Genomic DNA, 8093 nt, shown 5'->3' on the forward strand with positions numbered 1-8093 from the left:
CTCTGGTGGTAAGAGGGCGAAACATATATTCAAGCTTGTGCATAGTGATATGTTTGGACCTGTGAAGGTTCCATCACTGGGTAAGTCTATGTACTATGTATCATTTATAGATGACTTTTTAAGGGATACATGGATATATTTCCTTAAGAAGAAATATGAAGTCTTTGACAGGTTTAAAGAATTCAAGGCTCTGGTGAAAAACCAGACAGAGAAGAAGATAAAGGTGCTGAGGACAAATAATAGTGGAGAGTTTTGCAATAAGGAATTTGAAGAATTATGTAAGAAGTGTGGTATAGCATGGCAGAAGACTACTCCATATACACCTTAACAAAATGGAGTTGCAGAAAGAATGAACAAGACGTTGATGGAAAGGGCAAGAAGCATGCTCAGTGGTGCCGGGTTAGGACATGAATTCTAGGCAGAGGCGGTGGAGACTGCATGTTACCTAGTTAACAGATCACCTTCATCAGCGTTGGAGGATAAGTCTCCACAAGAGGTATGGATTGGTAAGAAACACTCTCTTTCACATCTGACGGTATTTGGATGTGATGCATATGTACATGTTCCAAAGGAGAAAAGAACCAAGTTGGATAGTAAATCTGAAAAGTGCATCCTTATTGGGTATAAAGATGGTTTAAAGGGTTATAAGCTTTGGAACCCAATAACAAGGAAGGTTGTGTACATTCGATATGTGGTGTTTAGAGAGGTGAAAGATGTTATTAAACATGAAGTCCAACCAAAGGAACCTGAGAAGATAGAGTTTGAGCTTAAGGAGGAAGAATCAGACTCTACAGCAGAGGAGGAATCAGAAGATGAAGAGCCACAAACTGCGAATGTGAGAAGATCACTTCGAGAAAGAAGGCAGCCAGAAAGTTATAGTCCATCTGCTTTTTGTTCAAATTTTTCTTTATCTATTACTAACGATGATCCCAAAACTGTGAAGGAAGCAGTAGATTAAGAGGATGGAAAACACTAGAAAGAGGCCATGGTTGATGAAATGGCATCTTTGCACAAAAATGAGGTTTGGGATCTGGTGGAGTTGTCGACTGGAAGGAAACCCATTGGCAGCAAATGGGTGTTCAAGAAGAAGACAAATGCAGAAGGAAAGGTGGAGAAATACAAAGATTGATTGGTAGCAAAAGGTTATTCCCAGGTGCCAGGAATTGATTTTGCCAAGTTAACTTCTATTAGATTACTTTTATCTGTTACTGCTGCTTTTGATTTTGAGGTAGAATAGATGGATGTGAAGACAACATTTCTTCACGGGGATCTGGAAGAGAAAATCTACTTGAAGTAACCTGAAGGCTTTACGGTGAAGGGTAGGAAAGAACTGGTATGCAAGTTAAAGAAGTCTCTGTATGGGTTAAAACAGTCACCAAGGATGTGGTATCAAAAATTTGATACATTTATACGGGGACTTGGCGTCACCAGAATCAAAGCAGATCATTGTGTGTATTTTAAATTGATTGGTGACTGTGTTATTTATCTGGTTTTGTATGTGGATGATATGTTGCTGTTTGGAAATGACAAAGAAATTATCCAGGATTTGAAGACCCATTTTTCCTCCAAATTTGACATGAAAGATTTTGGTGCTGCAAACTATATTTTGGGCATGGAAATTAAAAGAGATCAGGCAAAGAGGAAGCTCTGGTTAAATCAGAGGAAGTATCTCAAGACAATATTGCAAAGATTTAATATGCAGGATAGTAAACCGGTGAAGGTTCCTATTCCTGTAGGTGTAAAGTTATATGTTGAACAGTGTCCCAAGACACAAGAAGAGGAAGAGGACATGTCCTGTGTTCCATATGCAAATGGAGTCGGTAGCCTGATGTATGCGATGGTCTGCACTAGACCAGACATTGCACATGCAGTGGGAGTATTGAGCAGGTTTATGTCAAAACCAGGGAAGGAGCACTGGAAAACAGTGAAGTGGGTTTTCATGTATTTGCATGGCACTAGTCATTATGGTTTGTGCTACCAAGGAAGACGAGGATTGGATAGAGTGTTGGATATTCGTGGCTTTGATGATGCAGAATGGGCTGGAGATCTAGATCAAAGAAGATCTACAAGTGGGTATTTGTTTAACCTATTTGGAGGTGCAGTCAGTTGAATGAGTAAGAAACAATCCGTAGTGGCACTATCAACTACAAAGGCAAAATACATGGCAGCCACTCATGCAAGCAACGAAGCAGTTTGGTTGCAGAGATTGTGTTCAAGTATGGGGTTAGTACAGGGAACTATAAGCATAGACTGTGACAGCCAAAGTGCAATTTTATTGGCAAAGAACCCTACATATCATTCAAATACAAAGCACATTGATGTTCAGTATCACTTTGTGAGGGATATGATAGAAGGAAAAAATGTGTTGCTGGTAAAGGTGGACACTTTGAAGAATACTGTAGATGCATTGACCAAATCTATGAGCTCTGAGAATTTCTCTTGGTGTAGAGAAACAATGGGCATTGCAGGGATGGATAAATGACTAAGCTCTCTTGTGGCCCCTTGTGGAAAGAAAACAACAAGTGGGATAATGTTGGGTTGTGTTATATTCTTTCCACGACTAGCCCACGTAGTTAACCGGGGGGTTAGAAGGGGAGTGGAGCCCCCCCCTTGGGGGAGTCACAGGGGGTTTGAGGGGTGAAGGTAACCCCACTTTATGGGGTCTGCGGCAGCGCCATAGAAAATTTTGGTTTTGGAACCTATGTTAGGTTAGGCGGACCTACCTATGGTTTTGTGCATGATTTTCGCACATGGTTTTGGACGCGATGGTTTTCGGTCCATGGTTTTGGACACAATGTTTTTTGGTCCATGGTATTGGATGCTTCGGCATGTATAAATATGAATTGTAACATTGAAAGGAACATAAAGAAAAATCAAGCTGGTAGTCCCGGTTTTGGGATCAAGGGGAAACTGTCTGTGTATATGTGTTTTATGTGTTATGCTCTCACATTGTTTATTTTATGTGTTTTAGAATTCGTATGCAGGTAGTTTCTGTACGGGGTTAGAACCTACACACCTTAACGCATCGAACAGTGATTCCACTTCGTAGTCGGACATCACAAAACCATCATCAGATCGGTCTTTATCCCTGCCATCTAGGGCTCCATAGTGTTTGTTCCAACCAAGGCTCTAAGACTAGTAACTCAACCCACAACTGTTGCGAAGCTCCATAGCGTTTTTGAAAAGTGATTCCACCTCGCAGTCGGACATCACAAGACCATCATCAGATCGGTCTTTGTCCTTGCCATCCAGTACTCCATAAAATTTGTTCCAGCTAAGGCTCAAAGACTAGTAACTCAACCTACAACTGTTGGAGAGCTCCAAGACTAGTAACTCAACCTGCTAAGGGCTCCAGGACTAGTAACTCAACCTGCCAAGGGCTCCAAAGCGTTTATCCAACCAAGGCTACGGGACTATTAAATCAACCGAAGCAACCCAAGTTGTTATAGGGCTCCAGAGCGTTTGTCCAACCAAGGCTCGAGGAACTAATAACTCAACCCAGGCTAAAGAAACATGAGAACCAACCAAAAACTCAAAAATCAAATAAACCCACAATCACCATGGTTATCTAGGAAATGGCAAGGCTACGCAATCCATTGTCAATCTTGGCCATCCTCCATTCCAATAATAAATCACAACCAATAAACCACATGTATATGCCATGCATGCCAAAACTAGTGAAGGAAACATACATGCAACTCCGTACCTGCAAGCAAATTTGATGTAGTTGCTGATCCTGATTCCTTCTTACGCTTTCCTGCTCTTCCTTTGCCTACTTGCTCCAAGAATCCAAGTATGCCACACCCTCCAAGATTGCTCCAAGAAACTCTAAGTCTCCAAGAGTATGAGAGAGAGAGAGAGAATGATGGGAGAGCTCCAAAATTGAACTGACAAAAGGTTACCAACTGATCCACAAAAGCCTTTTTATGAGTGAGGCCTCTATTTTCTTCATTTTCCATTATTTTCCTTCATTTTCCTCCTCACATGCAACCTCTAACCCTCACCTCATTTTTCTCTTAATTTCCATTATTTTCATAAATAAAGTGCCAAAAATGTCGTTTTGCGTGTCGAAAGCCTTAGTCATTGCCTTTGCCAATTTCCTTAGCCATAACTAATCACAAGTGATTCCCATCACTAGGATTTTTCCCAACATTCAGCTTTGAATTAGTGTCCCATCATCTGTGGTTATTATTTTTTCTTTATTTGCTTTTATTGCACATAATTTTCACGATGGCTGTTACATTAACTTAGGCTAATCCTAGGAAACAGGTAATTGGAAACCCATTTGAACTAGTTAGGATTTTTATCACAATGGAGAAGAGTCTAATTGGGACATTGACTAGGCCATTTCTCACGTGTTGAGCCAGAACATTTCCAGGCATCAACACATGTCTATCTATTTCTCCCTCTGTCTATCTCTCCTCTTGCCTCTCTTCACCTTCCATCTATATATCTATCTCTTTCTATCTCTCTTTTTTCTCTCTATATCACCCCCAATACATACACACCCTTTCTCCATATTTATCTATATCTCCCTCCCTCTTCCTCTCCCTCTCTCTCTAACTTCCTCTTCTCTCCCTCTTCCCCCCTTCTATCTCAATTCCCTCTTGTTCTCCTCTCTCTCTCTCTCTCCATCTCCCTTATCAGTCCCTCTCTCCCTCTCCACCTTTCTCTCTCTATGTATTTCTTCTTACCTCCCTCTTTTTCTCCCTTCCTCTCTCCTTCACTCTCTCACATCGTCGCTCTCTTCCTTCTCCTCTCTCCCTTTCTCTCTTGCGTCCCTCTATTTCTCCCCCTCGTCTCTCTATCTTTGTCTCTGTCTCTCTCTCTTCACCCTCAAACTCTGTCACTATCTCTCCTTCTCTCCCCTTCTTCTCTCTATCTCTCCTTCTTTATCTCCCTATCTCACCCCAAAACATATACACTCTCTCTTCATCTCTCCTGTGTCACTCCTTTACTCTCTCTCTGCTTTTCTCTCACTATGTGTGTCTTCTTCCCTCTCTCTCTTTCCTTCCAGCTCCATTTCTCTATCTCTCCCTCTCTCCTCCTCTCTCTCAAGTCCTCTCTAATCCTTCATCTCTCTCCCTTTCTCTCTCATCCTCTCACTTCCTCTATCTTCCCTCCCATATATATCTAGACTTAATATTATCATGATATATTAATATATATTATAATATAACAAATTTAATATTAGATTAAATTTAATATTGTATTAAACTTAAGTTATTAAATTTATAATATTAATATTAATATATCCATGGGATATGGTTTTCATCTTAAAGATTCATTTTACAAATATTTAATTAAAGGAAATATTAAAATATTTTTGACTAAGATTTTATTATGTGTTAAATTAAAATTTTTACTTTATTTTAAGAGATAGTATTGACTTTACTAAAGAGTAAAGATGTTTAAAATTTTATATGATTTGGAATTTTAATAGGGTAAACTTTTTTGTTCAACGTAAATTTATGATCCATTCAAATTCAAAATATATGATAAAATAACTATTAAACACATAAAATAATTGCATTGTAGGTTTTTTCATTTGTTTCTGAAATAAGAAAAACCTACAATACAATATAGTTATTTTATGATATAAGTTGAATTTGAAAAAAAAAAATTAACTATACAAAATATTTAAATTAATTATTGTTATATATATATATTTTTATAGATTTTCAAATTTTTTTTTGGGTGATATGAGCAACAAGTCAATTGAAATAATATCATAAAACGTTTTGAAAAGTGTTTTTTTTTCTTTAATTTTTTTAAGAGAGTCAAAATACTCATTTCCCAAAAAAAATGATGGCCAGCTACAATCAATACCTTATTTGCTTCAAATAACTTGTCACTTGTTGTAAGACTCATAAGCCAACTTCCATTAACGAGTCAAAATAATATATAACATTTTCTGATACTTCTGATAATGTATTTGGTTAAATCAGAGAATAATATATACTTCCCCAACTCATTAATGAAGCAGTAGTTCCAGCAGATCCTCCACGGACTAGGACTGCAAGAACTTATTACAACTTAGTTGCCACAGGTTACAATGACACCTCTTAACATGGAAGCTTTACCGTCTACATATCGATCAGAACAACACGCAGCAACGATGATGGTGCACATAGCGTTGCGACTCTCATATCAACAATGATTAGTTACGGTAGAAGAGAGAGAGCCAATGACGATGATGTCACTTGCAGATCTGCAACACCACATGCAGAGAATCTTTTCCTAAATCTGAGCGATCTCAACCACAAGACACGACCACGTTTACCCATGAAAAAAAACTGATGAACACTGATCGCGCACTCTCCTATGGAATTGAGCCTCTCATATCTCAACCTTATAGCTCTCAAATCTGGAGCCCTCTCGATCTCAACCCTCTAGCTTTGATACTAAATTGGAATATTAGAGAGATGCACATAAATAACATATAATTGAAATCACACGTCTTATTGATTAGAATATTTTGACAACTATTATGTATATATAGGCACACAATGATCATCTATCAGACAATCTAAATCCCAACAATGGGAATCTCACACTCTAATAGTAAACCATTTTATTGTCCTAGCTATGAGCATTCAACAAAGCTATCGCCTTGCTAGACTCTTCCATTTTTACATTATTCTAATATATGTAAAATTAAAATGAATATCCTACAAATAAACTTGCAGATCAATTCTTCCATAGTCGTAATTCATGTCATAGTATATAAATACTGGAAAGTGGATATGAAACTAAATTTTTTTAAAGATCTTATCTCATTTATAACGGGAAAACCCCATTTATCTTATAAAATCGGATTGCTATCTTTGTAATTTGAAAAGTGAATAAAAAGGAGACGAATTCGCTCTGAACACACAATACTGAACAAACGCTGACATTGATTTGAATTCACGGAAGTACACACAATCAGTTAACGGTAAAGATACGATCGCAGGCGCACACAGGACAAAGGCATCCTATAGCCCATAAACGACAATGACGTTGGGAGGGAGTGATATAGTCACTCTTCTTTATTTTGCACGGTGAACGGGCGGCTCTAAACTATTTATGCATAGGTAGACAGATCTAGAGATAACTATATTTAGCAATATAAGTTGGGATTGGAGAGGAGATACTGCTCCACTTTCCTCAACAGGGCAAGGCTATCTTCCTTTACTTCTTTTATTTTTCCTTCGTCAGGTTGAACACCAGGAAGAGTTTCGTAGTTACAGGTCCAGCTCGCTACGCATCCCCCTTCTTTCCTGGGAACCAATTTGACCTCAAAGCTCGCAGAGCTCAGTTTGCTCCCCAGCGGTCCTCCTTCGATCACTGTATACTTATACACAAAATTCTCCTCGTCAAGTTCATCCACTCGCTCTTTGACGAAGCTGAAATCCCTCTTACCTGTGACAGGAAAGTGAAAAACCTTATAAGTGTAAAATACTAAAATAATATTCAACCCCCTCTGCATCTGCTACGCTAATTCAAGCGGGGAAATAATTAGAAGTGGAAGTATAATGAACGTAACGATGATATGTGATCAAGAGAGGAATTTATGGTAGTTATACCAGGGGTGAAGTTGATATGCTTGACGGTGCCCACGCCTCCATCTCCTTGAAGTAAGGTCACAGAAGTGAAAACTTCAGGCAAAACCTTTGGCAAGAAGTTGTGGCTGTCTTTCGTTGTGGCGTTCCACAACCTTCTTGCCTCCACTTAACCACATCTTCCGTTGTTGAAGTGCCTGACACCATCTTCAACTCAACTCTCTCGCAACACAATAGTTATTTCTTCAATAATATGGCACAAAACGAAAGATCCTTGCTCTCATCTGCACTAGACGAGGCGGTATTTATAGGAGTCGTTTACAAACCTTTAAAATATGTACATTAAAGAGAAGGCACAGGCTATGGCATGAGAAGCCAATTGCATGTGATTACTTGTTATTTGGACGGACAGATGGCCGCACACAATGCCAACTACTTGTGTCTTCTATTGAACCCTCGGCCTTTGTGGCCGACCAATATTGAGCGCCATGCCTGGTTTCGAAAAGTCCTAAATGACAGCAATCCCCCGGACCCCACTGTCTGTCCCGA

At 39.0% G+C, this 8093-nt stretch overlaps 1 pseudogene across 1 annotated transcript; it reads right to left on the reverse strand.

Moving 5' to 3' along the window:
- Positions 1-6868: 6868 nt before the first annotated feature.
- Positions 6869-7766, reverse strand: LOC149225917 (major strawberry allergen Fra a 1.06-like; annotated as a pseudogene). The gene is made up of 2 exons (XR_016246989.1): positions 7569-7766; positions 6869-7404 (listed from the first exon to the last, which is right to left on the reverse strand). The product of XR_016246989.1 is annotated as a major strawberry allergen Fra a 1.06-like (transcript).
- Positions 7767-8093: the final 327 nt, after the last annotated feature.

Source organism: Pinus tabuliformis, chromosome J, assembly GCF_031772625.1.
Source record: "Pinus tabuliformis cultivar Carrire ecotype Pingquan chromosome J, CPIR1, whole genome shotgun sequence".
NCBI classification, from domain to species: domain Eukaryota; kingdom Viridiplantae; phylum Streptophyta; class Pinopsida; order Pinales; family Pinaceae; genus Pinus; species Pinus tabuliformis.